Source organism: Staurois parvus, unplaced genomic scaffold (assembly GCF_062004578.1).
Source record: "Staurois parvus isolate SC_StPar_1 unplaced genomic scaffold, SC_StPar_1.0 ptg001879l, whole genome shotgun sequence".
NCBI classification, from domain to species: Eukaryota; Metazoa; Chordata; class Amphibia; order Anura; family Ranidae; genus Staurois; species Staurois parvus.
Window position 1 is genome coordinate 674,785 of NW_028319675.1, and position 7,167 is coordinate 681,951.

At 45.0% G+C, this 7,167-nt stretch overlaps 1 long non-coding RNA gene across 1 annotated transcript; it reads right to left on the reverse strand.

Annotated features, from left to right (window-relative positions):
* Nucleotides 1–767: 767 nt before the first annotated feature.
* Nucleotides 768–6,226, reverse strand: LOC149433916 (uncharacterized). Its single transcript, XR_016308830.1, has 3 exons — nucleotides 6,162–6,226; nucleotides 3,640–3,660; nucleotides 768–882 (listed from the first exon to the last, which is right to left on the reverse strand). It is a non-coding gene; the product is annotated as an uncharacterized LOC149433916 (long non-coding RNA).
* Nucleotides 6,227–7,167: the final 941 nt, after the last annotated feature.

Sequence of the window (7,167 nt, forward strand, 5' to 3'; positions counted from 1 at the left end):
ACGTAAATCACATATATACACGTGATTTTGTGCAGCCCTGCCGCCCTGTAGTAGTACTTCTGCTATAGGGTGGGGGGCAAGCGGTTGAAAAAAACAAAAACAAGCCTTTAGAACCACTTTAAGTATCTTCTTTTGTGGAGGAATTCTTTATTTTTTATTTCTGCAACTGAGTGACTTTGACGATCATTTCTTCTGGGAGTTCACCTTCCTCTGGACCTACCAATATTTCTAAGGATGCCGTTATAAATAGGATTTTAATTCACCTTTCACAGAGATAAAGGATCCATCTGACAACTCATCCACAGCTGAAAGATCACGGCGTTGTATTTGTTTCGTACATTTGTACAATCCAGACTGATTCAGATACATTTTAGGAATATGGAACTCGGAGGCAGATTTTGGTGGTTGGATCTCTTTATCATCCTTGTAGAATTTTGTGTTTATTTCCTTATAATGTATTATATGGTGACATCTCAGAGTCAGGGGGTCTCCTTCATATATGGCAGATGGGGGTCTCTGCAGGATGACATGTGCTGAAAGATTAAAAAAAAAAGTACTTTAGGTTGTTCTATTCACAGCCAACAATCCGTAATGGTGGAGATGAGATGGTTGACTCACCTAGTGTAACATTTAGGAAGACGGGATCACTGATATCACCACCACTGACCCGGCACTGGTAATCTCCTCTGTCCCGATGTACTATAGATCCAATGATATGAAGGTTCTGTTGATCTCCTGGTATTGGTTGGTTGTCTTTGTACCATTGGTAGGTCCGGGGCTCCTCTGGTCCAGTAGACGGCACATTACATGTTAGAGTCACATTGTCATAGTATAGTATATTCCCCCAGTTGGGTGTGAAGGTCACCACAGGTTTGGCACCTCCTATAGAAGAAAAGAGCTCACAGAGAACACATAGAGAGCACAGTGTGCAGCAAAACCCAGATCATTGAACATATGTAGTATAAGAAAAAAAAAACATTCTCTGGAGAAATTGCAATGTTTGTAGTCCTGGCCACAGAGCTTGTTGGTAAATCTTTGTTTGCAACCACAACCCCCCCCCCCCCACACACACATTTACACACACATTTTAACATTTATTTTAGTCCCAAAGATGACTTAGCCCCCCAAAAAACATGAAATATTTCTCTGAAAGCAGACACCCTGGAGAATAAAATGGTGGTAGCTCCAAGTTTTATAGTAAATGTTCTTACTGAGTGCAATATATTACGTCATTTCTATGTAAGATACAAGAGACGAGGTTTCCCCGAGTACAATAGATACCCAACATGTCAAGCCCCAAAGTTGCCTACATCTGTGAAATGGGGACAAACATTAATGACGATATAAAAGCCCCTGAAGAGCAGAAGGTCTTGGGAGGATTGAAGAGAGTGGTTTGGTTGATATTTTGAGACCAGGTCGGTGATGTAGCCGGGGGATTGGCTTTGTAAGTTGTTATTAGTATTTTGAATTTTATTTGTTGGGCGAGTGGAAACCAGTGGAGGGATTGGAAGAGAGGGGTGGAGGACACTGAATGGAGGCCAGTGGAGGGATTGGCAGAGAGCGGTGGAGGACACTGAATGGAGGTCAGTGGAGGGATTGGCAGAGAGGGGTGGAGGACACTGAATTGAAGTCAGTGGAGGGATTGGAAGAGAGGGGTGGACGACACTGAAAGGAGGTCAGTGGAGGGATTGGCAGAGAAGGATAGCAGACACTGAATGGAGACCAATGAAGGGATTGGCAGAGAGGGGTAGAAGAAACTGAATGGAGGCCAGTGGAGGGATTGGCAGAGAGAGGTAGCAGACACTGAATGGAGGCCAATGGAGGGATTGGCAGAGAGGGGTAGCAGACAATGAATGGAGGCCAATGGAGGGATTGGCAGAGAGGGGAGGAGGACACTGAATGGAGGCCAGTGGGGGGATTGGCAGAGAGGGGTGGAAGACACTGAAAGGAGGTCAGTGGAGGGATTGGCAGAGAAGGATAGCAGACACTGAATGGAGGCCAATGGAGGGATTGGCAGAGAGGGGAGGAGGACACTGAATGGAGGCCAGTGGGGGCATTGGCAGAGAGGGGTGGGGGACACTGAATGGAGGTCAGTGGAGGGATTGGAAGAGAGGGGTGGACGACACTGAAAGGAGGTCAGTGGAGGGATTGGCAGAGAAGGATAGCAGACACTGAATGGAGACCAATGAAGGGATTGGCAGAGAGGGGTAGAAGAAACTGAATGGAGGCCAGTGGATGGATTGGCAGAGAGAGGTAGCAGACACTGAATGGAGGCCAATGGAGGGATTGGCAGAGAGGGGTAGCAGACACTGAATGGAGGCCAATGGAGGGATTGGCAGAGAGGGGAGGAGGACACTGAATGGAGGCCAGTGGAGGGATTGGCAGAGAGGGGTGGGGGACACTGAATGGAGGTCAGTGGAGGGATTGGAAGAGAGGGGTGGACGACACTGAAAGGAGGTCAGTGGAGGGATTGGCAGAGAAGGATAGCAGACACTGAATGGAGACCAATGAAGGGATTGGCAGAGAGGGGTAGAAGAAACTGAATGGAGGCCAGTGGATGGATTGGCAGAGAGAGGTAGCAGACACTGAATGGAGGCCAATGGAGGGATTGGCAGAGAGGGGTAGCAGACACTGAATGGAGGCCAATGGAGGGATTGGCAGAGAGGGGAGGAGGACACTGAATGGAGGCCAGTGGAGGGATTGGCAGAGAGGGGAGGAGGACACTGAATGGAGGCAAGTGGAGGGATTGGCAGAGAGGAGAGGAGGACACTGAATGGAGGCTAGTGGGGGGATTGGCAGAGAGGGGTCGGGGACACTGAACGGTTGGTATGGTGGATGAGCCTGGCAGCAGTATTCACGATGGACTGGAGGGGGGATAGCCTATGTAAAGGTAAGCCAATGAGAAGGGAGTTGCAGTAGTTGAGGCGAGAGATACCCAGGGAGTGACTTAGAAGCTTTGTGGTGTCATTGGTCATATTCTGGAGATGTCAATTGACACTTTTGTTTGAAGGTGCCCCCAACTAGTATGTTTAGATTTGCATGTGTGTGTATGTGTGTTTGTGGTGGTTGGGGGGGGGGGTCTAAAAGTTTTTGTGTGACTTTAAGCGCCTGATGTAATTCTGTAACGATTATCACAGAGACAGCAAATGAGGAAATACCTAAAACTTTGAGAATAAGAGAGAGAATCTTCAAACAGGGACACTGTGTGGTGACAACCATCTAAACAGGCTTCCCCCATACTAAGGGAGATTTTCTCTTACTTCCTGTCATGTCAACAGGACAGGAGGATAAATCTCTCCAAAGAGACACAGATGGCAAAAAGATAGAGGATCCCTACCCTACCAAAAACAAAAAAGTTATGCCTTCAGATCTACTTTAATGTGTAAGCTGCCATCTTGGCCTCTGATCTTCATGGTGATGCACATGTGGTCATCCATGATACCAGCCATTGATGGCTTGACAATTCAATTGAGAACTGACATAAGCAGACTAGTACCTGTAACAGTCATCATACAAGGCATGGGAAAATTATAATCAACGCCTCAAACCCCTTGTTTCACAGAAAATGTTAAGATGAAAGTTTTTTCTATAGCATTACTATATGAATGGCATATTATCCGGTATCAGCTCTGTACTCACCAGATCTTCCCTCGGTCAGAGCTGAAAAGTGAAAACGCACTTTTTAGAAATTATTATTTACATTAAATGTCATCAACATATCTCCTGTATTTCAAACATTCTCTTCCTTTAATTTTTATTTGGAAAGTATGCGTTTTCTTTATAACAAGGATGTTCCTAGGATCCCAATTTTCTCGGGTCACCAAAAAAAGATCCAAACTGCCGCTCTCACTTAGGTGACAAGTGGAGCTAATTCAGTCCAACTCCCTTTTGGCATATAGAGAAAAACTGGCTCAGCCAGATTCTGCTAAATTGTCTCACGTGCATTCTAAAAGTGGCGCAGCATGAGCCAAATTCAAGTACAAGTTCTAGACAGGTCCATGACAAGTAGACAGGTCCATTAGAGGTAGATAGGTCCATGACAGATAGACAGGTCCATGACAGGTAGACAGGTCCATGACAGGTAGATAGGTCTGTGAGAGGTAGACAGGTCCATGACAGGTAGACAGGTCCATGACAGGTAGACAGGTCCATGAGAGGTGGACAGGTCCATGAGAGGTAGACAGGTGTATGACAGGTAGACAGGTCTATAACAGGTAGACATGTCCATGAATTTGAAGCATTCTTTACCACATTTAGAATGCATGAGAGACACTTTTGCAAAATCTGCCGGCACCAGTCATTATGAACTCCATGGAATGTTTCCACCATCTCCCCTTTACTACACCAGTCACCCTTATTCACCTCCTTCACGGAGTGATCAGACCCCCTACCCCTCACAAGCTGCATAAGTCGATGACACAATTCTGGGATCTATTTAGAAAGAGGATATAACATAAAACAATATTTTAATGACACGAGGTCAGGGCCGTCACGGCAATATGGCATCATGGGCCCCTGGGCAAAGTAATGCACTGGGGCCCTGACCAGCCTGCCCCAATTTACACACCTACTCTCAAGAAATATATAGAGTATAAATGGTTGATAGAGTTAAATATATATTTATTAGTACTTTCAATAAAACTGATTTTAAACTGTAAGAAAGTGTGCCATAAATCAAAGACTAATCCACACAAAAGGCAAAGTATTGGGGGGGGGGGCAGAAGGGCACAGTATGGGGGGACATCAGGAGGGCACAATACTAGGATCAGGAGGGCACAGTACAGGGGGACATCAGGAGGGCACAATACTGGGATCAGGAGGCCACAGTACAGGGGGACATCAGGAGGGCACAGTACTGGGATCAGGAGGCCACAGTACTGGGGGACATCAGGAGGGCACAATACTGGGATCAGGAGGCCACAGTACAGGGGGACATCAGGAGGGCACAATACTGGGATCAGGAGGCCACAGTACAGGGGGACATCAGGAGGGCACAATACTGGGATCAGGAGGGCACAGTGCAGGTTCTTGGATGCTGCCCTTGCCTTCCTGGGACAGCTTAGTAAATTCAGGACAGTTGGCAAGTATGATGTAATGCAAGATTATCATGGGGCCCCCATGCATCTGGGGCCCCCTGGGCACTGCCCATACATTAAGAAAGCCCTGCGCGACACAAGGGACATTTGGCTGTAGACCAGAACATTCATCATTGACTTTGGCAATTAAAACTAAGATTTTCTGAAAATCACATTTGTGGAATCTGATTGATCTAGATCAGTGGTCTCCAAACTGGGGGCCAGATGTGGCCCTTTGATTGCTTTTATCCGGCCCTTGGGGCACTATTTCACCCACTAATACCAACAATGGATCATAATTCTCCCCATAAACACCAAAATTTCCTGCAGTGACACAGGCAATGAATTACAATTCCTCCCACTGATACCAACAATGGGGTGCTATTCCTCCCACTGACACCAAAGATGGGGCACCCTTCCTCCCACTGACACCAAAGATGGGGTCCTATTCCTCCCACTGACATAGGGACCTTTTTTACTCCCACTGGCCACAGTCCGGTCCCCCTAAAGTCTCAAAGACAGCAAACTGGCTCTTTGTTTAGAAAGTTTGGAGACCCCCTGATCTAGATGAATGGGAATCCTCCAGCCTGTGTGACAAGACCACAAACACAGCTACAATCAATAATTATAATACAGCACAAGTCAAGAAATGTTCTGCTCAGGTGCCTTCCGTAGCTCCTTTCTGTAATGTGCAATCCACCATCACTGAGAACGGGTTATACTCAACAATTGTAGCAAAATGTATTTCTCATGGAACAAGACAGCTTGTATAATGATCATTAGATGGAGTCAATAGTGACTATGATGGAAGAAGAAGAAGAAGAATTAGAAGAAGAATTAGAAGAAGAAGAAGAATTAGGAGAAGAAGTGAAGAAGAAGAATTAGGAGAAGAGAGGTCATCATACTGTGTCCCCAGCATATATAATGAGTGTGTTTTACGTCGAGCCTCCAGCAGGTTCATAGTAATGCGTTGGTTTGTGTGTCACACGATCTCCAAGGAAAAGACACTCTGATACTTCAATACTCAGAACAAAATAATAGAATACTAAGAATACAACAAAAAAGAATAAAAACTGTTTTACTTACAAAGGAACACGATGGCGAGGAGGACCGACACGGTAGCCATGACCATGAAGTTGTGATCACCTTTCTGAGAAGCAGAAGTTATGACTCTCCTCCGACTTCCTGAGAGTTATTTATACACATTTCATCAGAGTTATAACCACTGTTGGAAGGATGTAGAAAGAGGAATAATCTGTGATAGCCAATCAGATCTCACTTCTCCGCAGGGGCGGACTGACCATTCGAGCACTCGGGCACTGTACGAGGGCCCGGGGTCAGTAGGGGGCCCCATGAAATACCCCTGGTACCTTTTTATAGGCTTTTTTGGGTGTGTTTTGAGTGTGGGCAAGGACACAGGGGCCCCATTATCCCTTATTGCCCGGGGGCCCCATGAGTTGTCTGTCCACACCTGCTTCTCCGTTATATAATATGATAGTCTAGACACTTCAACTTCAGAAGATTTTACCCCCTTCATGACCACGACATTTTTTTACTATTCAGAACTGTGCAACATTCACTGGTAATTGCGGAGTCATGCAACGCTATACCCAAATGTAATTTATATCATTTTTTCACAAAAGTAGAGCTTTCTTTTGGTGGTATTTGATCACTACTGGGATTTTACTTTTTATTATATAAACAAAAAAAAGACCGTATTTTTTTAAAAAGACTTAACAATATTTTTTACTTACAAAAAAATTTTCAAAAATCTAATTTCTTCATCAATTTAGGCCAAAATGTATTTTTCTACATGTCTTTGTTAAGAAAACAAAATCTCAAGAAGTGTATATTAATTGGTTTGCGTGAAAGTTATAACATCTACAAATGATGGAATATATATACTGGAATTATTATTTTTTTAATACTAGTAATGGCAGCAATCACCATCTTGTAGTGAGACTGTGACGTGCGGAGGGCAATCTGACACTAACTGACTCTGGGTGGGAACTGAATAACTGACATCTCCAGTGACACTAATGCAGAGATCAGTCCTATTAGATCTACCAGTAGAAATAGAAAAAAGAACCCT